Genomic DNA, 27867 nt, shown 5'->3' on the forward strand with positions numbered 1-27867 from the left:
CTTCAGTTGAGGAAATGCCTCCATGAGATCCAACTGTAAGGCATTTTATCAATTAGTGATCAAGGGGGGAAGACCCCTTGTGGGTGGGACCATCTCTGGGCTGGTAGTCTTGGNTCTATAAGAGAGCAGGCTGAGCAAGCCAGGGGANGCAAGCCAGTAAAGAACATCCCTCCATGNCNTCTNCATCAGCTCCTGCTTNCTGACCTGCTTGAGTTCCAGTCCTGACTTCCTTTGGTGATGAACAGCAGTATGGAAGTGTAAGCCGAATAAACCCTTTCTTCCCCAACCTGCTTCTTGGTCATGATGTTTGTGCAGGAATAGAAACCCTAACTAAGACACCACCCATTACTTACTCAAATAATATGAACACCTACTGTGTGTCAGGTTCTGGGTTAAATAGTAGAGACAGTATACAGAATAAAACCATCTCTAAAACCAGAGGCTACTCTAACCTCTCTGGTTCTATGTTCTTTTTAGAGTTCCATTCTTTGACAAATTAAAAGAATAATGAAACACATTTATTTACTTTTTGCTTACCACTCACATTAGTTACTTTTCTCCTTCTGCAACTTATAAAAATAAAGTATTTGGTTTGGCTTAGGATCCCAGAGGGTTAGAGTTCATGGATGATGGCAGGAATAGCTAAAATCACAAGCATGAGGCAGTTAGAGACCACTGGGAAACCTAAAAGCCTGTCTCCAATGACACACTTGCTCTATAGGGTCACACCTCCTAATCTTTCCCAAACAGCTCTCCCAACTAGGAACAAAACATTCAAGCATATGAGTCTATGGAAGCCATTCTCATTCAAACCACAAATTACTATATTATATTTTTAAAATTATATTGCATGGCTTGCATTTTTTCCTACTTTTTTTTTATTAAATATTTTCTTTATTTACATTTCAAATGTTATCCTTTTGCTGGTTTCCCCACAGAAAACCCCCTACCCTCTCCCTCCTCCCCGTGCTCACCAACCCATCCACTCCTGCTTCCTGGCCCTAGCGTTCCCCTATACTGGGGCATCAAGCCTTCACAGAACCAAGGGCCTCTCCTCCCATTGATGATCAACTAGGCCATCCTCTGCTACATATGCAGCTGCAGCCAGGAGTCCCACCATGTGTACTCTCTGGTTGGTGATTTAGTCCCTGGGAGCTCTGAGGGTACTAGTTAGTTCATATTGTTTGTTCCTCCTATGGAGCTGCTAACACCTTCAGCTCCTTGGGTCCTTTCTCTAGCGCCTTCATTGGGGACCCTGTGCTCAGTCCAATGGTTGGCTGAAAGCATCCACCTCTGTATTTGTCAGGCACTGGTAGAGCCCCTCAGGAGACAGCAATATCAGGCCCCTGTCAGCAAGTACTTCTTGGCATCCACAATAGTGTCTGGGTTTGATGACAGTATATAGGATGGATCCCCAGGTGGGAGAGTCTCTGAATCACTTCTCCTTCAGTCTCTGCTCCACACTTTGTAACTTCTCCCATGGGTATTTTGTTCCCCCTTCTAAAAAGAACTGAAGAATCCACACTTTGGTCTTCCTTCTTCTTGAGCTTTATGTTGTCTGTGAATTGTATCTTGGGTATTCCAAGCTTCTGGGCTAATAACCACTTATCAGTGAATGTATACCATGTGTGTTCTTTTGTGATTGGATTACCACACTCAGGATGATATTTTCTAGTTTAATCCATTTGCCTAATAATTTTATAAATTCACTGTTTTTAATAGCTGAATAGTACTCCATTGTGTGAATGTACCACATTTTCTGTATCCATTCCTCTGTTGTGGGACATCTAGGTCCTTGCCAGCTTCTAACTATTAGAAATAAGGCTGCTATGAACATAGTGAAGTATGTATCCTTATTACATGTTGGGGCATCTTCTGAGTATTTACCCAGGAGTGGTATAGCTGGGTCCTCAGGTAGTACTACGTCCAATTTTCTGAGGAACCGCCAAACTGATTTCCAGTGTGGTTGTATCAGCTTGCAGTCCCACCAGCAATGGAGGAGTGTTCCTCTTTCTCCACATCCTCGCCAGTATCTGCTGTCACTTGAGTTTTTAATCTTAGCCATTCTGACTGGTATGAGATGGAATCTCAGGGTTATTTTGATTTGCATTTCCCTGATGACTAAGGATGTTGAACATTTCTTTAGGTGCTTCTTAGCCATTCGGTATTCCTCACTTAAGAATTCTGGGTGCCCTTGCATTTGGAGCATAGATGTTCAGAATTGAGAGTTCTTCTTAGTAGGTTTTTCCTTTGACAAGTTTGAAGTGTCCCCTCTTATCTTTTTTAATGACTTTTGGTTGAAAGTCGATTTTATCCGATATTAGAATGGCTACTCCTGCTTGTTTCTTGGGACCATTTGCTTGGAAATTTTTTTCTAGCCCTTTACTTTGAGATAGTGTTTGTCTTTGATACTGAGGTGAGTTTCCTGTATGCAGCAAAATGCTGGATCCTGTTTATGTATCCAGTCTGTTAGTCTATGTCTTTTTATTGGGGAATTGAGTCCATTGATGTTAAGAGATATTAAGGAATAGTGATTGTTGCTTCCTGTTATTATTGATGTTGTTGTGTTTGTATGGTTATCTTCTATCAGGTTTGTTGAAAGAACATTACTTTCTTGCTTTTTCTAGGGTGTAGTTTCCCTCCTTGTGTTGGCATTTTCCATCTATTATCCTTTGTAGGGCTGGATTTGTGGAAAGATATTGTGTGAACTTGTTTTTCTCATGGAATATCTTGTTTTCTCCATCTATGGTAATTGAGAGTTTTGCTGGGTATAGCAGTCTGGGTTGGCATTTGTGTTCTCTTGGGGTTTGTATGAGATTTCCCTAGATCTTCTAGCTTTCATAGTCTCTGGTGAGAAGACTGGTGTAATTAGGATAGGCCTGCATTTATATGTTACTTGACCTTTTTCCCTTATTGCTTTTAACATTCTTCCTTTGTTTAGTGCATTTGGTGTTCTGATTATTATGTTACAGGAGGAATTTCTTTTCTGGTCCACTCTATTTGGAGTTCTGTAGGCTTCTTGTATGTTCATGGGCATCTCTTTCTTTAGGTTAGGGAAGTTTTCATCTATAATTTTGTTGAAGATATGTATTGGCCCTTTAAGTTGGGATTCTTCACTCTCTTCTATTCCTATTATCCTTAGGTTTGGTCTTATTGTGTCCTGGATTTCCTGGATGTTTTGGGTTAGGAGCATTTTGCATTTTCTTTGACTGTTGTGTCAATGTTTTCAATGGTATCTTCTGCACCTGAGATTCTCTCTTCTATCTCTTGTATTCTGTTGGTGGTGCTTGCATCTATAACTCCTGGTCTCTTTCCTAGGTTTTCTATCTCTGGTGTTGTCTCGCTTTGTGATTTCTCTATTGTTTCTATTTCCATTTTTAGATCCTGAATGATTTTTTCCAGTTCCTTCACCTGTTTGGTTGTGTTTTCCTGTAATTCTTTTTTTTTTTTTTTTTTTTTTTGAGACAGGGTTTCTCTGTGTTCCCCTGGATGTCCTGGAACTCACTTTGTAGACCAGGCTGGCCTCGAACTCAGAAATCCGCCTGCCTCTGCCTCCCAAGGGCTGGGATTAAAGGCGTGTGCCACCACTGCCCGGCGATTTCCTGTAATTCTTTAAGGGATTTTTGTGTTTCCTCTTTAAGGTCTTCTACCTGTTTACCTGTGTTCTCTTGTATTTCTTTAAGGGAGTTATTTATGTCCTTCTTAAATTCTTCTATCATCATCATGAGATGTGATTTTAAATCATAATCTTGCTTTTCTGGTGTGTTGGGGTAAACAGGGTTCACTGTGGTGGGAGAACTGGGTTCTGATGATGCCAAGTAGTCTTGGTTTCTGTTGCTTATGTTCTTGCACTTGTCTTTCGCCATCTGGTTGTCTCTGGTGTTAGTTGGTCTTACTGTCTCTGACTTTGGCTTGTTCCTCCTGCAAGCCTGTGTGTCAGTACTCCTGAGAGACCAGTTCTCTCTGGGAGGAATTTGGGTATGGAGAGCTGTGGTACAGGGTTAGCTCTGGGGTGCAGAGACCAGAAGGATCCTGTCCCCAGCTGATCCTTGGTTCCTCTGTCCTGATGGCTCTGGGAGTGTCCCTCAGAAATTTGAAGAGAAGTGGTGGCCTTACCTGTGCTCTCCTGGGAAACCAGCTTTTTCCTGGTGGTATTTGTGTATGTAGCTCTGTGACACAGGATCAGCTCTGGGTGCTGATGAAAACCAGAAGACTCTTGTCCCAGGCAGCCCCTTGGTTCCTGTGCCCTGAGGGTTCCAGGTGGGTTCCTCTCAGTAGCAGTCATGGTTTACATTCTTATTTTCAACAACTGATGTTTTAAATAGCTAGGAAAGACAATGCCAACTCATATTCATATTATACATCCATAATTCCATAAAGGTAAAAATAAATGTAAGTCGATAATAGTGAGGCTGGTATTTCAGAATCAGCTATAAGTCAACTAACTAGATACCATCAATATTTCAATTTTACTTGCTTTGCTTATCAAACATGTAGATAATAGTACAAACCATAGTGAACTTGGGAAAGCTACTAATGGACATTGACAAGGTTATTCTAAATTTATAAAAACTTAAAAGAATTAAGAACAGAAAACATAATGGCCAAGAATAATGACAGGAGGTTTATACTATCAGAAATATTAACATTTATAATATGACTCTGCAATAATTAAGGTATGCTGGTGAAGCTAGAAGATACAATAGATCAGAACAAAATTGCTGGGAAATGCTCTCACCAGACTTACTAAACTTAGAGTATCTGAAATGGAACTAATATAATTCAAAACCTGATTTTCTATCTTTTTGACATTCTACTTTGTAGGGCTGGAAAGATGACTTGTAAGTTAAAAGCAATTCCTGTTCTTCCAGAGGACCTGAGCTCAAGTCCCACCACCCACATCAGGTAGTTTACAAACACCTATACTACCAGCTCCAAGAAGACCCAACTTCTCTGGCCTCTACAGGTACTGGCACTCACATGCACATGCACACACACATATATGACTTAAATGAATTTTTTAAATCTTAAATCCTAGTTAAGAGACTGGAGAGATAAGTTAGCAATTAAGGACACTGTCTACCCTTCTAGAGGACCAGCATTCAATTCCCAACACCCACAGGGCAGCTCACAACCAAATGTAACTAAGTTCTTGGAGATCTGCCCCCACTTCTGCTTTCTATGGACAATCACACACGGTACACAACACAGATAGGCAAAACACCCATATAAAATGAAATAATTTTTAAATCCTAAGTTCAAGAACTAATCATTGTCTTAGTTCCTAAAGTAGTCTAAGCCAACTTAAGTACATGAATCTACTTTTCAACTGTGAAAGTTTTGAAATCTAAATACAAATTTGGTGAAATTTTTCAGTCATAATGGAGCTATGCTGCAAATACCAAATACATTCCCAACTTAAAAGACCAGAACAAAAAAGAAAGAATGCAAATTATCTAATAAGTTTATGTTACACATAGAAGGCTAAGGTAGAAGGATCAAAAGTTCTAGGCCAGCCTGGGCTGTAGTGAGTTTGTCAGAAAAAAAAAAAAAAAAGAAAACAAAAAGTTTACATGTCAAAATGAAATTTTTAAATGTTAGATGAAGTAAACTATGTTTTTAAAATAAAGTGCATGGGCTACATTTTGGGTTTGTAAGTGTGGCTACATAGGGTTCTCAGTTGTGACTGGCATTTTATTTCCATTGGACAGCCCTGGCGTTATGAGTCCAGAAAAGTTATACACATAACCCCTGGTTTCTATGAAGATAATATTGCAAGGATGGTACAGAAAGGTTGATCTCCATTTTTTTCTATAAACTTAACCGGACTAGTTTCTCCTTCCAAGTGCATATAAATCCTAGAAATAACACAAAAGAGAACTCCAAACATGGACAAAAGGAAAGCAAACTGGTCTAAGATCTCAAGACTAGAGGAACACAGTAGCAGAGCATTTTTATGTATCAGAAGGAAAGCCAGTCCCAAAGTGTCCTAGCAGAGAAGGCATCACAGGTAAGCTCACTCCTTCCTAGACTAAGCAGGAATTCCTTGAACAGCACAAGTGACACCAACATCAAAAGCAAGGGGCTATGACAAGGAACCCAGTGAAGAAGCAACAGGAAACAATTTTTTCCACAAGACCTGAGATTCCTATAGAGGGGTGTGGGACATGGAGTGGAGTATAGAAGCACCTTTAATGGAAATTCAACAAAAGTGAGCAATTTGGAAGCTACCTTTGGCCCTAAAGCCTGATATTCCTCTCTTCTGTCAAAGGATGTGAAGTGGCTCTAACATACCATCATGACTGACTGACTATATTACTATCAGATAAAGCAAAGAAAATTTTACTATCCAGAGCAAAGAAAATTTTAAGACAAAGAAAAATATTAAATAATGATAAAAGTACTAATATACTATGAAAATATAATGATTCTAAGTATGGATGAACTAAATAAGACATAGAGAATCTCAAAATACATGAAGCAAATGGTGGTAGTCTTGAAAGAAGAAACAGATCAGTTTACAAATTACATCTGAGAATTCACCTTTTCAGCAAGGGACAAAATTGCTTAAGAGAAGAGCATTGAAGATATAGAGTATTTAAGCAACAAAACCAATACATGAAATCTAATAAATATACATGTAACACTCTACCCAATAGCTACATACATATTTTTCAATCAATAATAACTTTATCATAAGATGCCGTTATGATCCATACTTACAAACCTTACAATTTTTTAAACTGAAATCACATAGTGTGTTCTGAATATAACGAAAGCAAACTAGATGCCTGTAACAAAATAAAATAAGCAGCGTGCCTGGACAGAACAATCCCTGGAGATTGGTAACAAACCGGTCTAGACTGACTGGTGAGATTTAGGAAAATACAAAACCCTGTCTCTCAGGAAAAAATAAAACAAGGTGAGGAACACCACTTGATTTTGACTTCTGATGCACACATATCAAAGTACAAACACATGCACATGGGAACATACAGGCACAAAAAGCTGCAAATTGAGAACATTAGGCAGTGCTTATGCGAAACTTCACACATAGTATTTATTAAATAATTCATGAAAGAGATAATAAAGGTTTATGAACCCTCATCTCAGAAAAGACACATTCACTAAACTTCTGTACGAAGCTTCAAAGGTTTAAATCTAATGCCCAGATTTAAAGAAACGTTGATTTGGATTCTACATTTTGAAAAACCTATTATACCAAATTAGACCATTTGCCTCTTTAAAGCTTGGAGGTAAATAAAAACTTCTCAGTGCCCTTTTTAATACTATTTACTTCATGGTCAAGCAGGTTTTATAGCAGTCATGCTGATTTAATGTGGGAGAGGATCCGGGATGAAATAGGAGGAGGAAGCTAGAGGAACAATGGCAGTGTTTGTGGACTGTTACCAAAGTTATATACTAGTAGAAAATGTGACACATAATTGTTTTGGGTTTTTTCTGCTTTTTCTTTGTTTTTGTTTTGTTTTATTTCAGGTGGAGTAGTAAATGCCATGATGCTATACTCTGCCAAGCTGGCTACAAAGAATGTTCAGCTTAGTTCTGTTTCATCAAAAATACTTCTCTAAGCTAACAATTAGTCCTCTCAAATGTTTTAATCTATAGAGCCATAGACTCATTTAAAATGTGAAAAAGAAATATATATTATGACAGTCTAAAAACATATCAGCTTTTTTTGGAGCAATGATGTTCACTGACTCCCAGGAGCATAAAGCCCCTCCGACAATAAGCAGACTTTTGACTTGGATTCCTAAGATTTAGTATTGATCTTCTAGTACTACTTGGTAATAAATAACTGATGTATTATCAACTACAAGTTGATAATAAACATCCTTAATAGATGAGACTTCCCAACTGAACCCTCTAGATGGGCTGGAATTGGTTGGTTAGGAATGTAACATAATATTTAACATAGATGAATAACGTCATTTACAGTTTTTACAACACTATATCAAATTCCAAAATTATCTTCTCCCTAAAAAAAACTACAGAATTAAATTTTCAAACTCCTTCCTATGAGGAGGCCTTGACAATAGTGGCAGCAAGTGGTGAGTCAGTTTTCTTTGGGCATATGGTTTCTGATAGGGTAAGTATGCTCCAGTGAATGGCCCCACACCCATGCATATATGAGTAGCAGTGACTGGACTAAGCCAGTTATATTGAGGGAGGGGGAGGGGAGGGGAGGGGAAAGGAGGAGAAATGTGGGAAGGAAATATGGTCAAAATATATTGTGTATATGTACAAATTCTCAAAGAATAATTTATTAAAATTTAAACTCCTTTCCATATAACTTTTTAAGAATTGCATCCGTTTTGTTTTTTAAAAGTCTTTGTTTTTTCACCTCAGTAAGAGATTTTTTTTTAAATATGTTAAAGTAAACAAGTAGCCTAAACCTGTAATGCTATTTCAGGAGACAGAGGCAGGAGGACATAAATTTCAGGCCACCCTGGGCTACTGGGCTATATAAGGAGGGGAGAGAGGAAGAAAGGAAGAAGAGGGGACAAGGAGAGAGGAGAGAAGGAAAATATCCAGAAATGTATAGTCCAGTACTTGGAAGGAAGAAAAACGTGAGACCCCATTCTCAAACAGAACAAAACAAAACAAAAAGACTGAACCTACAAGAAGTTTTCTATTGATCTCTTTTAGCACTTGCTTGCTCTCTCTTTCTCTTTCTTTCTCTCTCTCTCTCTCTCTCTCTCTCTCTCTCTCTCTCTCTCTCTCTCTCTCTCTCTCTCTCTCTGAGTCTTTTGTTTGCTGAAATGGGTAACAAGCAACATGGGGTCAAAGTTTATACTCCTTTCTGGAGAAACTATGTTTTGTATCCAAATGCTACCAGAACTGAGATGTGCAGAGACTCACCTAACTCAACACAGGCAAAGGTATAAGGTTCATTTAGCCCTACTTAGTCTTAAACTCATTAAACCTCATCTATTACAACCAGTAAGAGGTCTTTCATTCCCTGCTCAACACTGACAGTGTTGGGACATGCTGTGTTCTAAGACTGCCCACTCCATCCTCACAGCTCTGTTACAAAGTTCTCTCTTAAAGTGAGTACAAATCTGTCTCTTTATAATTTCCACCCACTGGTTCTAATTCTATCCCTGAGACCACACAGAAAAAAGTATAGTCCTTCCATCTTCCATATGTCAGCCCTCCCTTCAAATATTTGAAGTCAATTATCGAGAACCTCATGATTGTTGGGGCAGGCTAGAAAACAGCCCCCTAAAGATGTCCATGCCCTTATCTCAAGGACCTGTGTATATTGTCTGATACAGCAAAGGGGGCTTGGTAGATATGACTAGATTAAGATCTGGATGTGGGGAGTTTACAGTCCAATCTAATCATGAGAGTCCTTATAACAGAGAGGTAGCCGGGCAGTAATGGCACATACCTTTAATCCCAGCATTTGGGAGACAGAGGCAGGCGGATTTCTAAATTCAAGGACAGCCTAGTCTACAGGGTGAGTTCCAGGACAGCCAGGGCTACACAGAAAAACCCTCTCAGAGAAAAGGAGATATGATGAAGTAAGAAGATAGAGCAGTAATTCTCAACCTTCCTAATGCTGCAACCCTTTAATGCAGTTCTTCATGTTGTGGTGCCACCCAACCATGAAATCATTTCGTTGTTATTTCATAACTGTAGTTTTGCTAATGTTATGAGTCATAATGAAAATATCTGTTTTCCAACAGCCTTAGGTGACATCTGTGACAGGTCATCCAACCCTCAAAGGGGTCATGACCCATGGGGTGAGAACCACTGGGCTACAGTAGTTGAAGTAAAGGAAGGAACCACAGCTAAGAAATGCAGGGGACCCAAGAAGCTTAGAGGCAGGGGTAGAAACAAGAAACCAGTCTTCGCTAAAAGCCCCAGAAATACAGCCTGGCCACACACACATTTAAACTATTTTATTTAATTTTTTGAGGCAGTTTTATATAACCCAGGTTGACCTCAAACTTACTAGGTAGCTGAGCCTGACTTAACCTGTAGATTGTCCTGTATCTGTCTCCCAAATGCTGGCATTATAGGCATGCTTTTCATTTAGATTTTTTACCTCCAAAACTGTAATAAACAGAATCTTTCATGTCACAAATCTGTGATACTGTTACAGCAGCAACAGGAAACCAATACAACCATTCTACTACTAACCTAAGAGTTCCTCCACCATTCTACAATGACAGTTTCTTTTGTTTTAAAATATATTTACTTTATTTACATTTCAAATGTTATCACCTTTCCTGGTTACCCCTCAGAAAACCCTCTATCCCCTCTCCCCTTCCCCTACTCACCAACCCACCCACTCCTGCTTCCTGGCCCTGGAGTTCCCCTACACTGGGGCATCAAGCCTTCACAGGACCAAGGGCTTCTCCTCCCATTGATGACCAACTAGGCCATCCTCTGCTACATATGCAGCTGGAGCCATGAGTTCCACCATGTGTACTCTTTGGTTAGTGATTTAGTCCCTGGAAGCTCTGGGGATACTGGTTAGTTCATTCTATTGTTCCTCCTATGGGGCTACTAAATAACCCCTTCAGCTCCTTGGGTCCTTTCTCTAGCTCCTTCACTGGGGACCCTGTGCTCAGTCCAATGTTAGGCTTCGAGGATCCACCTGTGTATTTTACAATGACGTTTCTAATTTTGCTCTTAGGATATTCCTAATATTTTGTTTTGTCTAAAATTCCCCTCCTTCTTAGCCCACATTCTACTCAAATCCAAAATAGTCTAGGACTGTCTGTCTCTGCCTCTGTCTCTGTCTCTCTTTCTCATCAGAAATCCTATCCATATGGTGTAGTAGGAATTAGGGGCTTCTACCCCGCCTTTGATCATTCAGTTCCCAGATAAAGACACAGATGACCTTTATATTTATAATAAGCCTTTTCAAAGGTGGAGTAGAAACCTCAGATTGAGATTAAATATTTCTACAACAATATGGTTCACTTGCACTTACCAAGCATATTATCGAGTAATAACTCAGTAAATATTAAGCTGAAATGAAATAACTGTTGAGCACCCTGAACAGTTCTAGTATTCAGAAGAAGTGGTTTTATTCTTCCAACCTTCCAAACTAAGCTCACTCCATCTACAAGGGTAGGACGAGCACGTGCAGGGCAGGAGAAAAAGAGCTCATCAGTTAAGAGCATGCACTGCTGCTGCAGAGGACACAAGTCCAGCTCCCAACACCCATGCCAGGCACTTACACATGCAACTCCAGCTCTAAGGACGAGGCCTCCATAAGCATTGTACTCCACACAAATCCACATTCAGACATATGCAATTTTACAATTGATTATTTTATGTATGGGTATTTTGCCTACATGCATACAAGTGAACCATAGGCATGTCTGACACCCATGGAGTTCAAAAGAGGATGTTGGGTCCCCTAGAACAAGAGTTACAAGTGATTATAAGCTCTATGTGAGTGTTGGGAATTAAATTCCCAGGTCTTCTGGAAGAGCAGTCAAGGCCCCTAACTGCTGAACTATCTTTTCAGCAACATACATACATAATTTTTAATTAAATTATTAAAAAAAATAATGAATGGATACATACAATGTCACTTTAAAGATTTCTAAAAAATTAATGATGGGGACTAGACAGATGACTCAGTGGTTAAGACCACTGATTGCTCTTCCAAAGGTCCTGAGTTCAAATCCCAGCAACCACATGGTGGCTCACAGCCATCTGTAATGGAATCCAGTGTTCTGGTGTGTCTGAAGACAGCAACAGTGTACTCACATTCACAAATAAATAAATCTTTTTAAAAAATTAATGAATGGAGACTAGATAACTTAATTCAGACTTATAATCATATAACAATGTCTTAATAAAATCACTGTGAAAAGTAAAGATGAAACATGCACATGATTTAAATATCCTAAAAACAGGCTTCTTAAACTCTCAATTACTTTGTGCATACATATATATTTGTATGTATGTATATGAATGGATAAGTATGTGTGTGATGGCTATACCTGTGTGTTCATGTATGTATGCATGTAGAAGCCAGAGAACAATTTTAGGTGTCATTCTTAGGTGTGTACATACATGTTTGTATGAATATATGTACACATACACACATACATATTGAGATAGGGTCTCTCACTGGCCTAGAAATTCATCAAGTAAGCTAAACTGATTGGCCAGCAAACCTCAGGGACCCACCCTGTCTCTACTTCCCCAGCACTGAGGTCACAAGAGCACATCACCACACCTAGATTTTTTTTTTTAACATGGGTTCTGGAGGATCAAATTTAGGCCCTCATGTTTTCCTTACCAACTGAATTATCTCCCCTGCCCTACACTCAATTATGAGACTTACAGAATTTATTGCAAAAAAAAATTAAATTAACCAAAATACAACATTCATTAAGCTAAATGTTTTTACAAAATATTTTAAGTTATATAATAGCTGTATCTGCCAACATTAATTTCCACCAACTAATCATGATGCAGCTGTGATGAATGCACTGTAATACATTGTTCCTATAATATAGTTCACCCTAACATCCTGGGAGTTTTCCTTAACAGTTCTGCTCATGTATATTAACATGTAATGTACTTGTCATTATTCTTCCCATTTTCGTTGGCTTCTAAGTGATACATTTATTCTCTGTGTGAGAGTGACCAGGTTTCTCTGAATATCAAGCACAAGCACTACACTAAGACAGTAGGAAGCTACATGTGGTGGTTCATGCCAGTAATCGTAGCACTTGGGAGGCATAAGCAAGACTTACACCAAGAGCTCTAAGCAACCTGTGATACACATGAAACCCTGACTGAGTTGGGGATAGACAGTGGTGGAAAATAATGAGAAATTCTAGTGTGTGCCGACCATACTTCCTGAACTCAGCTTGCATTTATTTAATCTTCTACAAGAGAGGTCAATACATGAAAGTGAAAAGATTAACATTAGACAATATAACAAATGATCATCCTAGGCAGTTAAAACATTCTAAGCAACGATAAAATGAAGCGCTCTTGGTTTACATTAATGCAGCAGGGGAAGAAATGAAAAAGAAAAGTAGACCACACTAGTAAAGTTTAAAGAGGGTGTATGTGTATGGCAGACAGGTAAAAGACCTTGTCCAAGAAGACTATGCAGCCATAATGTGGAGATCTCTAAATATTCAGGTAGAGAAAGATGGCAGGAAAAGTAGATTAAAAACATGTTAGAGATCATGTATCAGGGTGTACTACATGCTCAGAACTCAAACCTTTATAATCAATTACAAAAGGTTTTATGCTCATCAAGTAGTATTTGTTGTAGCAGATGACAGGGAAATGTAGAACTTTCTGTATAAAAGAACTGAATTATCAGGACTATAGAAAGAGAAAGTGAAAAACAAAAGGTTGAAACCAAGGAGCCCCAGGTTTAAGGTGAGAAAAGCCCAGAAAAGGAAGTAGATATGAAAATAAATTTGGATGGGTGGGTAACAAGCTGGTACCGAGAAAGAGAGAAGCACTGGCAAAATGTGGTGGGTTCATTCTTCTTTCTTCTTTCTTTCCTTCCTTCTTTCTTTCCTTCCTTCCTTAAAGAACAAAGATTTAAGAGCCAAATATTACTTTCAAGTATTTGAGACTGACTGAATGGGAAAACACATTCAGAAGATATTCAAGTACACATTCTATCAGTCTCTGAGCTAGGTGATGGGGAGCCTCCTGAGTGAGGCTTATAGGAAAGGACAGACAGTTGACTATCAAAGAGAATAGTGAGATACACGCTCAGGAGGCAAAGTGAAGAGCACAGGGTGCATACATGAACCCTCAGAAATCATGACAAGAACCTGATTTTAGCAAGGTTTTTGAATGAAAGAGCTAAGAGAAGATAAAGTGGAAACATCAAAGCAAGCACCCACAGTCCCTTCCTTAAACTACTTGGTTAATTATGATGGATTCAAATTAAGCTACCAAAAATCAATAAATGTGATCTCCAATTTAATATCTGGCTTATTTTAAAATTCATTCCTAGAATTACTTGAAACTAAAATCTTTGATAAAATAAATTACAATATAAAACTGTATTCTTAAAAGATTACACATCTACAAAAGGGTATCAGTAAATTTTATAGGTGATGGAAATGTTAATTGCGATACTAATTACATGATTATATGCATTTATCCAAATCAACAGAATGATATAGCTAAAAACCTGTGAATTTTACTGTAAAAGATATCTCAGTAAGTCTGCCATTAAAAAAAAAAAGGATCACAGTCACTTACTACTCAGCTAATGACAACTAGTCACAAGTTATTCAATAGTATTACATTAAAAACAAATCATATGCTAATGCTATTACTATTCATTTATAGTATTCTATTTATAAGCAATCCCCACAAAACATGTAATTTCTTAATAAATATGCAGTTTTACAATTTTTACTTGAATGGAACTCTAAATATTTCCTGTTGAATCTAAGAAAGAAGTCTTCTCGGAAGCCCCCACAAATGACACAGGCAACTGTCATTACTCTTGGTTGTTCAACAAAACTAGATGTTAAGAACCTACTGCCAAAGACACGACACCTTTGGTTGTAGGACATAGAAAATTCAATGAACTGACCTGAAAATTTCCTCCCTGATGACTAACTTTCATGGTACCAAAATGTGCTCTGCATACTGCTGGGAGAGACAAAACATCAAATGGTACTTCTGTGACCAACTGCATCCTACAAAACCAGGTAAGATGTACCTAATGGTGCAATAGTAGCACAAAGGTTATGGGTAGATTTGACATCTCTCCATAGGAAGAAATTTAGACTAATACTATAAATCTGCCCAGAAGCACATGGCTCAGGAGGTTACAGGCCCTAAGAGGAAGACTACTACTGTTGTTTTGTTAAGTGGTGTGTTGTCAAGCTGCACTCTAAACATTTGTGTTTATACCCATAGATTGACCTTGCCCTCAACCTTGGGCAGAGGAGCTTCTCTCTGCAGTGGTTAACAGTTAATACAGAAACTCGTAACTAATCAAAGTGCTGAGAAGAAGTGTTCAGACCTAAATGGGACATTTATATCAACAAACCCCCATTCCCAAAGAATCAAGGAACAACAAGGAAGAGGGGCAGATGATTGTAAGAGCAAGGATGGAGAAGTGCTATGAAGTGCAGTCTTCTGAGCATGACAAGCTATCACACTCATGCTCTCATGGCAGCTATGTTATTTGCACAAGATCAAGTCCATAGGTCAGACAACAGTCCAACAGCAGCACTAACTGAACTCAAGTGGATTTTAAAAACAAAAGAGAGGGTATGAACCCACTGGGGGTTACTCAGAGAAGTAGAAGGAAAAAGTCGGGGGATTACTGAAGCAATGGAAAGGGAGAGTTGGGTTCTATATAATCAAGATACATTGTTTACATACATGAACTTGTCAAATAAAAAAAATAAAAGCCTATTAAGGGGCCAGAGATATGACTCAGTAGTTAAAAGGATTGGCTGCTCTTCCAGAGAACGAGGTTAGAGTCCCAGCACGTACATGGCACCAAACATACAAGTAATGCACATACATCCATGCAAGGCACATACATCCATGCAAGCAAAACACACATATGCAGAAAATAAAGCTTTAAGTTTTTGTTTTGTTTTGTTTTTTAGTTTACTTTACTTTGTTCTGTTTTGAGATGAGATTTCTGTGTAGCCCTGGCTGTCTTGGAACTCACTCTACAGACCAAGCTGGCCTCAAACTTAGACAGCCCTCTGCCTCTGCCTCTGCCTCTGCCTCTCTCTGCCTCTCTGCGCCTCTCTCTCTGCCTCTCTCGCTGCCCCTCTCTACCCCTCTCTGCCCCTCTGCCTCTGCCTCTGTCTCCCAAGTGCTAAGATTAAAGGTGTAAGCCATTGTATATTTTTAAAATGTACTGTATTTTTTAAAAAAAAAAGGTCTTAATGATCAGTTCAGTGTCTAACCTGAAGTCTGAAATCTACATCCTAACATAATTTTAGCAAGATTTTGCTCAAAGGACCCAGATAAAGCTGTCTCTTGTGAGACTATGCCGGGGTCTGGCAAACACAGAAGTGGATGCTCACAGTCAGCTATTGGATGGAACACAGGGCCCCCAATGGAGGAGCTGGAGAAAGTACCGAAGGAGCTGAAGGGATCCGCAACCCTATAGGTGGAACAACAATATGAACTAACCAGCACCCCGGAGCTCGTGTCTCTAGCTGCATATGTATCGAAAGATGGCCTAGTCGGCCATCACTGGAAAGAGAGGCCCATTGGACATGCAAACTTTATATGCCCCAGTACAGGGGAATGCCAGGGCCAAAAAAATGGGAAAGGGTGGGTAGGGAAGTAGGGGGGAGGGTATGGGGGACTTTTGGGATAGCATTGGAAATGGAATTGAGGAAAAGATGTAATAAAAAAATAGTTTTATATGAAAAAAAAGATAAGAGGGAGTTAGACACTGGAAGTAAGGATAAGAAGTTAAAACATTAAAAGTTTTAAAGCTTAAACAGAAGTATAAGGACTATTCTGAAGTAAAGGACAAACCAATTGGTACAGGAGAAAATTATTCTGAGCTTGAAGTATACATAAAGTGATGGTGGATCAAAATTCTAGATAAAGGCACAGAAAGCCATAGCCATTAAAAATAATCTAGGAGTAGAATGATAGGAAACAAAGCAACTAATCCATCCCCAGTTACTACTGATGGACACAAGCATCTCGCAATAACCAATCAGTGCACATCCCCACTAGGAGGGGATGCTTAGTGAGTGAGCACAGAAATGATCATGAACACATCCACAAAGTTCGGTTCATTTCAATCAATCTGTAGAACAATAACATAGAAGGCTTTAAAAAAATCTAAAATGTCTTTAAATTTTAATAAATATCAGGAAGACTGAATTATACTCACTTATTTTGGTTATTAGCATTACTAATATTACCAAAAAGAGTACTGGTGAAACACTTAAAAGAAAGCAAATAAAACATTATAGGGAGTTAGAGATGTAGCTTACCTACCATGCATATGGCCCGGAGTACTACTCCTACCTAGCACATAAAAAATATAAAATTGAAAATTGTTCCCATTTATGAAAATGTAAATACTGGCCTCAATATTTTCTCTAATGGTCTAGAACAACAAAATATGTAATAATGTAATCTCACGAAGAAAATCATATACCAACTGGGCAGTGGTGGTGCTCGCTTTTAATCCCAGCACTTGGGAGGCAGAGGCAGGCAGATTTCTGAGTTCAAGGCCAGCCAGGTCTACAGAGTGAGTTCCAGGACAGCAGGGCTATACAGAGAAACCCTGTCTCGAGAAAAAGAAAGAAAAAAAGAAAGAAAGAAAGAAAGAAAGAAAGAAAGAAAGAAAGAAAGAAAGAAAGAAAGAAAGAAAGGAAAAGAAAATCATATACCAAATTTCATGTAACAACTGAAAATAGTACTTAGAATATAGAAGAGACTCTGTTCTTAATTCCAGCATATATAGCAGTGATATGTGTATATACACATATATATATATATATATATATATGTGTGTGTGTGTGTGTGTGTGTGTGTGTGTGTGTGTATCACATGTTTAAATCTGCTTTGGGAAAGTTTGTTAGGTTGAAATAAATTCATACAATTGGTTTATTACTATAGCTATAGATATTTTATTCTTAAGCAGATCTAAATAAATTCAAGACTTTAAAATCAAGATTCAAATTGAAATGAAAATATAAATATTATAGGAATGTAAAAAAAATCAAGATTCAAAGAAAATATCAATTTCCTTCACTTCAATGAGACAACTTTTGTTTAAATTCTAACAAAATTCAGCATTCATTCAATTTAGCAGTTTTTCAACAAGTAGTTACTTAAAATGTGTCCCTTTAGAAACTTGATGGCTGAAATGGATTGCCTGCGGAGTAATCATTCACAGAGATTTCCAGTGTTAGCAGAATAAATATGAAAACATGTCTATGATTACAAGTCAGGCTTCTGAACAAAAGATACAATAGAGCTATCTAACACCTAACTATATCTATAAAATATATCACAGATAGGTCAGTCAGGTGGCTCAGTAAGTATAGGTACAACCACCAAACCTGATGAGAGTTTGATCCTAAGGACAGGTCTGGTGAAAAGAGAGAACCAACTCAGTTGTCCTGACCTCTACTCACACGCTGTAGCATATACATGAGTATACACATATGCATACATATAGGTACAAAATAAAATGCAATTTAATGTTTTTAAAGTAGAGAAAACGTAAAACTTAAAAACAATCTGTAAAAGTAAGTCAATCTCTGAGTGCTGAGATGGGAAAATATGTGCCAATTTAAAACTATTATTCTTTTTTCCCAGACAGGGTCTAACATAGCCTTGGCTATTCTGGAACTCTCTATGTAGGCCAGGCTAGATTTTCCTGGAACTCAGTATGTAGACAACTCACAAAGATCTCCATGGTTCTGCCTCTAGAGTGCTGGAATTAAAGGTCTATTCCACCAAGACCAGCCAAATTACTACTTTCAATTAAAGTGTGTGGCCAAGCATCTCTGCTTGAATACTGAACCACTGTCAGCCAGTAAGTTATATACTGGTGTTTACATGATCAGTTCTGTGTTTTTAAATACTTTGCTAATTTTTATTGGTAGCTTACTCAAGGTTTGAGAATGGATTTGGGTTTTTAATTTACTTGTTGATGCAAACTCAAGGCTGATTCAGCTTATTGAAATGGAAATAGTAATAGTCCTACTTTTGTAGATAGGACCACTTCTGCATTTACACCAGATTCACCTAGCTGTCATGAAGGAGGGCAAAAAGTAGTAGAGGAGTTAAACTAGATACACACAATGGAAATGCTTATAGTTAGAATGAGAGGATCCTATTCTATAATGTTCATATCACTTATCAATGGTAAATATTCTAGGGGTAAAAGACAAAGCACAGTCAGTCTGCAACAGGCACTCCTACTCTCACTGGGCTAACACCTGAAATGTCATCACCATCTGTCCTTATGACAGTTCTTGTATAAGGTGAAAGCTCAAAGTTCTTTATATAGTTAACAAGTTAGCAAATAATCTGAAGTAACATAACTGTAAGAACCAAAGATGACAGTTACATATATGAAGAAAGGTAATATTCAAACAATAAAGTAGAACTTCTTTTTAAAATATGATAAAAATGAGCATAGAAACCATAGACACTTCCCTTACATTTTCTAAAACCCATTATAGTATATAGAATTAGCATAGTAGTATAGTTTAAAGGAAAGCTCCTACAATGACATTTGAAATCACATTATATTCAGTTGCTTAGGAGGTTAACAGGAAAATATCCACAAGGAGGGTTAACAGTAATAATTTCTCACATCAGTTTAGGATAGACTAGGATAATCAGATAATTTTACTAATATCTACTGATCACATGGTGGTAAATGCCTATTGTTAACAACTGCCTATCAAAGACAGGGAACAGGAGACATTCTGGAGTCAGTGCACAGAGAATAATAAAAATTATTAGATAAAAAGAGAATAAATTCAGAGGTGTTAAATGACACTTATTCTTAACTCTACCCTAAGACCTAGTTCTCCTTAGTGCAAATGATGCCACCATCTCTGAGACCATACTTGTTTCTGAACACACTACATCTAATATCTAATTCTGACCAAACTACAAGCCCCCAGGAGTTAACTGTAAAGACTTAAGGAATATTTCATATGAAAGAATCTGGAGTGTCAAAAAAATCACATATGATAATTTTATCCTTTATACAGTACATACATATTCAGTTTATTGGCAGCTTCTTGGATATAGCCCATCTTTTATTCCTTATCAGACTTTGCCTGCATATTTGCCTGTCCTTCAGAAGAGGGAGCCAAGAACACATCACAGATGGTTGTGAGCTACCATGTAGTTGCTGGGAATTGAACTCAGGACCTCTGGAAGAGCAGTCAGTGCTCTTAACCACTGTGACATCTCTCCAGCCCATATGTTTTGTTTTGTTTTTTTTAAGATTTTTAAACCTTGCCCCTAGAAGCACTTTAGGTGTAGCTGCTGTGTCACATGTGTATCAGCTGGTGGCAAAGAGGAGAGAGGCTATGTCTGTGCTCAGTGTTCTGACCTGGCCTTGACCCACACCTACTGCAGCACTCAGGAGAGCAAGCCCTCATCTCCCCTGGGGAGCACAGTAAAGCTGGCCCTGGATGTGGGGGGGTCACAGGTGAGCCAGCCCCGAGGACAAGAGTGTGAGAGAGCTGGTCCTGCCTCTTGTCTACTATTTGGTAGCAAGAGCAAGGATGAGATCTCCTCCCTCTTGCCTTAGCCACCAGCAGCAGGCTTGGGCCCTGACAGGGTCATGAGAGCAGGAGAGCTGGCCCTGCCCCTCACCTGCTGCTCCACTCAGAACAGACTCAGAACAGCACAGTAGTGCATAATGGCAGGGATTTGGGTGAGCTAGCCCTGAGAGTATGAGTGCTGGAGAGCTGGCCCTGTCAGCTGTCCGCCATGCAATGACATGGGTGAAGAAGAGATGGCCTCCCTCACTCTTCCCCCTTGCTAACAATGGCGGGCAGGAGAGCTGGCCCTGCCCCTCACCTGCTGTAGCACTTGAGAGAGCAGGCCCTGTACCTCACCTGGGCAGCACAGCAGAGCTGGCTCTGGGTGAGGGGATTGCAAGGGAGCCAGCCTGAAGGCAAGAGTGTGGAAGAGTCAGACTTGCCTCTTGTCTGCTGGGCGGTGCTGCCCTCCTACCCTCCCTCATCCCTCCCCATCTATGGCAGGCAGGAGAGCTGGCCCCAGGGTCATGAGAGTGGGAAAACTGGCCATGTCCCACACTGGCTGTACTACTCAAGAGAGTGGGCCTTGCACCTTACCTGGGCAGCAGTGTAGAGCTGACCCTGGTAGTGGGGGCTGCTGGTAAGCCAGCCCTGAGGACATGACACCATGAAAACTGGCAGGCTGACCACCTCAGATACCTCTCAGGCCCAGATTCAGGCTTTGAATTGGCCCACACCAATACTGATGATGGCAATTTACCTTGAAATGCTTAAAAAATAAAATATAATAATGGATGAATAACATAATTCCAGCCACTTAGTTGCTCAGAGCAAAAACCTAAACATCATCCTGAACTTAGAACCTCTTCTTTCCTTCCCAGCTGTCATGGAATCCTGTCATTTCCTCTTTCAAAACATACTTCAGATCAATCTGCCACTTCAGTTCACTGCCACTACTCTTAATAAAAATCCAATCCAACATTAATTTTCTTCTATCAAAAGTGTCTCCTTTCTTCCCTTCTTGCCCACTATTTTGAAATCCCAGTGGCTTTTTGAAATATGTTCTGACATCATTTTCCAAATCTATATTTTCAGTAACTTTAAGAATAAACAAAATCCAGTCTGGAGTCTTAGCTCTATGCTATGGTAAAGCATTACCTACCCAGCACTAAAGACAAATAGAAGAATAATGAAGAAGGCAGGAAGGATGTAAGAGAGAAAGAATATGAGGAAATAGAAGGAAGAAGAGGAAAATGGGAAAGTCCAAGTGACTGACTGGCTTTCAGACATCCACAGACTGTCTCTTCCATCAGTCTCCTCCAAGCTTTTTTACCTCATTTCCTAGGTGCCTGCCACACTGGTCATTCTGTTCCTTTAGTATGTAAGATCTTATACCTCTCTGAGGATTTATAATTCTCTCTGCTTAGAAACATTTACCTAGCAGGGTACATGGCTTATGTGTACCCTTCTCAGGATAGCCCTCCCTGACCACTTAGGAACAAATGCCACATGAACCGTGCTAATGAAATGTTCATGTACACTGTAACATTTTAATACTGCATTAATAGGCAGATTTGACAATTTTCACTCCATAAGAAGCCATCCTTAGAGGTTCATTTCCAAGACCCATTTCCAATCACCAATCACTTCTGTTTTTTTAAAGATGACCTTTTGGGGGTGATGGGGAGGGGGCTTTTGGGTTTTTCAAGACAGGGTTCTCTGTGTAGCCCTAGCTGTCCTGAAACTTGCTCTAAAGACCAGGCTAGCCTGGAACTCACAGACATTCCGAATGGTGGGATTAAACAAGTGCACCACCACTTCCCTGCTAAAAATGACTTTTTAAAAGGAAGGGTTTGTGAAATAGTCTGGTATGACCCACTAAAACAAGGATACCAAATAAATGTAAAATGCTGCCTTGAAACTCAGCTTCTAGAATATTCTCAAATCCAAAAATAAAATATATAAATGTGTGAGTGTTTAAGTATGCATATCTAAGCCACGACCAACATAAGAAGACACCACCACCTGAGGTTTTCACCTGACCACAGAGATTGCAATTCGCAATGTTAAGGAGCACTTAATAGACCTGTGAGATCTGTACAAAGTCAGTTTTCTCTCTGGAAAGCAGAGAAGCGTGGGAGAAACAATGTGAGTAAAGAGAAAACAAAGCTGGAGAGATGAGCAGAGGGATCAGGCAGCTGATCAAAGACAGCAGGGAGGATCAGGCTGTGAGCTGCAGACACAGATCTATGGTCTGCACTGTAAGAGTTCCTAAAGGCATAGGCTGAAAATACCACAACGCTCTACAACACCCAGCACTGTCCAACTCTCCAAGTTATAAAGCTTAGGGCATGTGTACAGGAAACAAAACAAAAAAATCCAAAACAAAAAGACTATGTACAATCACTTCATAATGCTTATGATTAAAAACTTTAAAAATGCAATTAGTATCTCTTAAGAATTTGATCTTACACTAGTTTAAAATGAGGTTTATGGCCATACTTCCTTGAAGATCTCATATGATCTCCAAAACTACAGTGTACTAGGTCTAGAGCTGTGGACCCCATGTTTATACTGAAAAGCCACAATGCCTCTCTCTGGAAATTATTTACAGAAACAGACTTCTCTCTTAACTTCTTCAGCATCTTTACCTTTATTCTTATCCCAGAAAATCTGAACCCAAATTAAACTCCTTCTTCAGAAGAAAGTACATAACCATGAATAACAAAATTCTAAACTGTTTCATAAAAGTTAGTAACACAGAAATTCACAATTCCATATAATCCCATGAACAGAAAGTCAAATATAGTTGAATCTTCAGGAGAGCTCTAGAATGATTCTGACATTGACAGAGGGTGTATGTGAAGATGGCAACAGTAATAGCTGTGTGATTCCTTGGTATTTTCTTGCCACAGTTTTCATAGGCAACCTCCCATTGGCCAGATACCTGACTTTGGCAGAAGTGGGAACTCTCATAGTGGGCTGCAAGGGGTCCTAGAAGTCATTCTCAGAGGTCCAGCTTAAAAGTCAACCCTCTGTCCTTTCAAAGACTATGTGACTAATTCTCTATATTCTATCTCTGCTCCCTGCACTGGTCCCTGACAGGCGCTACAAAGTAGTGTGTGACATATTTGCTGTAGGAAGATTTCCTTTCACATACAAACAAAACAGCCAAGTAAACTCCCATCATTCCCATTGTTCATACCCACTGAACAGTCTTCCCAAAACTGCTACCTTCTTACCTTCAGGTTTGCCTCACACAAGTAAATTCTCTGTTCTTAGAGTCAGCTCTCTGTGGTCTGAGCCATGTGCCCGTACTGCACAATCTCCCCTTTCAGTTGTATCAACATCCATAATAGATAAGCAAGCTTAAGCCTAAAATACCCCTGATCATTCACCTCACACACTCCCTAAAAATTCCCAGTCAGAAAACTTATTTTCTCTTACTATATGCCCTGTTTACGCAAAAGCAAAAAGGACAAGTGTGGCCAAACAGGCCAGAGACAACATTAGGAGTCTACCTAACACACAGCAGCACCTGGAAGGACTCTGACTCAAAGTGTTGTAGACAATCTCTTTAATTAGAGAAATATTTTCTCAATGCTTAAACAACTAAGAAAAAAACCTTACTTGGATACTAAACTGTTATATCATGTAAAAACGTTATGACTGTTTAAATTTTAACCATAAGATACAGCAATATGTCATGCTAAAAATACCCTGAAAAGTTGTGGTATATAATAATTTAAATTATTTCAGTGCTTCAACTTCTGGGTTACCACTATGTCTAACTACATTCATGAATGAAGACAGTCTCAACAAACTGGTCTAGTACATAATACTTAATTCTAAAAGAATACAAACTCCTTGAGGAATCTCAAGTTTTCATCAAATTTCTAGGTGAATTCTATACCAAAAACCAAAACAATGAAAGGAATGAGATGAGCTGGGTTCTAGTCCACACTCTGTCACTGTTTAAAATTCAACTTCTTTCTTTGAAGTCATGGTACTGACTGGATTGATGTAGTTCTCTCCAGTTGATGACAACCTGTAAACCCAAATAGAAAACCTAACAGCACAAAGAACAAGAGGTAGCAACACTACAGGCTGCTTTGAACTGCCTCTTCAAAGGATTAATCTTAATGTAAAGTACTTGAAGACTGCGGAATAGAGGTCTGTTTGACTACAATGAGTTATTCTTTTATCTAGATTAGATACATTTTATTAAGCAAACTATACATTGAAAAGAGTGCATGCTTATAAAAGGCCATTAATTTCAAAACATACTCAATTCTATGTTCATTATAACAATTTCTCAGCTATCAGCCTCAGGATAAGTGTACTAACACCTACCTACCAGGTTAGTAAATTTTACAAGAGGACAGGAAATATGGGAAGGTACTAATATCAAGTCATCCCACGTAAGTTTATTATAAAAAGGATCCAGGCTTTTGATATAACTGCTTAAACCATTCACTTGTAAATGTAACAATAACTTATTCTAATTTTCTATTTGATTAATAATCTTCAGTTTATCTGGACTAATTAAACTGTACTACTACAAACTTTGTTTAGAAATAGAATCAAACAATGAACCTTTTAGTATTTGTCCAACATTTTACAACATTTAACACCCACTCAATTCAAAACTGTAGGGGAAGGCAGCTTTTTTCAGATATAATGAACTAATAATAGTCTACCCAGTGAATGAAAAAGGAAGGCCTGATGATGCTCCTGTCTGCAGTTCTCACCATGAGAACTTTAATGTGTTCATCTCGCTGAGCCTCAGATTCCTTGTGTATAAAGGGAAATTCCTAAGGAAGACGTGAATGACAGCATTTATGTCCTTATAAGCCATATCAGATAGGACAACTAGTATGTCAGGACAAGTTCTCAAAGCAGAAGAATCAGATCAGAATTGCAACATAGTGGTCAGGAACATGAGGTTGCTACCAAAAGGAAGTTGAATATCATTTTTACTTATCAGTTATAGCATAAGACAATTATAGCATAAGACAATTCTCATTAACTCTAAAGCTAAAAGAAATTAAACTTTTAATTAGTATTCCCATCCTGTCAAATATTTAAATTGGTGAATAGACCCACTAGCTAAAACAATAAAATTATGACAAAATATTCTGCCCAAAATTACTGAAATGTAATAAGATATAGTTTTGTGAACAGAGGTAAAAAAGAATGGATTACTGAAATAAATTCTATAGCTCAATCAATACATGGAATTAACATTGGAGAACTGTTATTTGAGGCTTCTAAAGTAGAAGTAGTAATTTTCCAAATATGGCCAAAAGACATCTCTAGAAACTATAAACTAATCTAACAAGTATGTCTCTGTTTTGATTCTTAGCAGCAAATCATACCTAATCCAAATGTTTCGTGTTTTGTTGGAATTTTTGTGGAGGGTTGGGGAGGGATGGTAGGACTATTTGGGAAATTTTCTTTTTGAGACAAGGTCTCAGACATCCCAGGTTGGCCTCAAATTTGCTACATATCAAAGGCTAACATTAAATTCCGATCCTTCTGCTTACATCTGAACGAAGTACAGGTACGTGCCGCCACACTCAGCTGAAGATGCTCATTTGTACATGCATATTCACCAATAACCTATGACCACTTAATACTACTAAAGATCTACTGGATGACAGCAGGCAAAACCCCTGTGAATAAAGATTAATATTTAAATTATTGTTTTTAGCCAAGTATGGTGGCACAGACCTGTAATTTTATCACTCAGGAGACATAATTGCAAGCAAAAAGATCATGAGTTCAAGGCTGTCTGGGCTACACAGTGATGCCTGTCTTAAAAAATATATATTTTATATTATAAAAGCTGAAAACATTAATACTGTAATTAGAATATAAAACAGCATAAAATTTAAAATAATTTTTAAAAACAGTGCAAAATGAGCACTCCTCCCACTTCTAGGTTCTCCACTCTTTCTTGAAATATCTCCATTGCCCAGTAGAGGCAGAGGGAAAAACAAATTTAACAAAGAATTCAGATTTTATTCTGCAATGTCTCCCAAATTGCTTTTTGGTTATTAAACAGGTACCACATTATAGACTACTTTAAGTAGTGTTTCTAAGTTAGGAGTCAGTAAGTTCATCTATGTATACCTTCTATGAGATGAAAGGTACAATTAGGGCACTATTTTAGTTAGAGTCACCATTGCTATGATAAAACACCACGACCAAAAGCAACTTGGGAAGGATAGTGTTTGTTTGGCTTACACTTCCACATCACCATTCATCACCAAAGGAAGTCAAGACAGGAACTTAAATTGGGCAGGAACCCAGAGGCTGGAGGGGTACTGCTTACTTGGCTTGCTCTCTGTGACTTGCTCAGCCTGCTTTCTTACAGAACCCGGACCGCCAGCCCAGGAATGGGCTAATTAAAATGCCCTACAACCATATCTTAAGAAAGCATTTTCTCTATTGAGGTTTCCTCCTTTCAGATAACTCTTGTCTATGTCAAGTTAATATAAAATTAGACAGTACAGGAATCTTTAGAAATAATACAACAATGATATGGTCTCAATTTATATCTAAAAACACCACTGCTCTAAAAGCAGAACACTGGGAAGCAATTAATTGATTTAGAATTTAATTTTCAAAATGAATAATATTAAGTTTTAAAACTTCAGAGTTGAACTAGAAGAGCAATATTTTCTTACTACCAAAGTTACAAAATAATTCTCCAAAGTAGTCCATCTACTTTTGAACAAGAAGCACTGATTTGAAGAGTCTCATCTGCTATTGTATGGCTTTTACTTCTATTTTTGTTTTTGAGTGAGAAGCAGTATGTCTCTATTGAACACATTCAAGCATCAGCACCTCCACCCTGCTAGACAACTAAACTTTTTAAAAATGTTTTACTGCAGGAGGTAGGTTTACAGTTAGAGGCTAACCTATTCAACACTGCAACTTCCAGCCAAGCCAGGACAAATGAGGAGATCCTCAATAGGAGGCTGGGAGACTGGAGAGATTGCTCAGTGGTTAAAAACAATTGGCTACTCTCCCAGAGGACCCAAATTCAATTTCATAACAGCTCACAGTTTTCTATAATTTCAGTCCAAGGGCACCTGACACTCTATTCTGGTCTCAAAAACCAGGCACATAGAAAAAAAAAAAAAACATACAAGCAAATCATTCGTACATACAAAAACATTCATAGTATACCAAAATATAATTATTGAATTTGTGCATGCCTGTGGGGTGAGGGGGTGGATGGTGTAGGGGTTGAGGGGGGAGTGTGTATGTACATGCAACTATGTGCCTCAACATGTGTATAGCTGTCAGAGGATTTAGGAGGAGCTGATTTTCTACCATTTAGTTCCAGAGATCAAACTTGGTGGGAAGTACTTTCACCAGTTAAGCCATCTCATCAGCCAAACATCTAAATTTTTATATAAAAGCATTTCAGATTTAAAACATCAAATACAATAATATTTGAGCAAGATATTTAATAAAGTCAGTCTCAGTTTTGCTCTACAGCCAGTTTTTGGTTTGTTGTTGTTTAGTTTTGTATTAACTATACCCAGCTGTTGGCTTCAACGTAGGAGATAGTGTTTTAAAGGAGGCCATGTTCCAGTTGTCTGCTTAGCATCCCTTCCTTTGAGGTACTCCC

General features: G+C 38.5%; 1 protein-coding gene and 1 pseudogene across 1 annotated transcript in view; one reads left to right on the forward strand and one right to left on the reverse strand.

Moving 5' to 3' along the window:
* Window positions 1–27867, reverse strand: part of Magi3 (membrane associated guanylate kinase, WW and PDZ domain containing 3) — a 192090-nt gene that overhangs the window by 154118 nt on the left and 10105 nt on the right. The gene's annotated exons all lie outside the window — the stretch shown is intronic.
* Window positions 19971–20086, forward strand: LOC115030780 (annotated as a pseudogene).

This window comes from Mus caroli, chromosome 3, assembly GCF_900094665.2.
Source record: "Mus caroli chromosome 3, CAROLI_EIJ_v1.1, whole genome shotgun sequence".
Classification (NCBI taxonomy): Eukaryota; Metazoa; Chordata; class Mammalia; order Rodentia; family Muridae; genus Mus; species Mus caroli.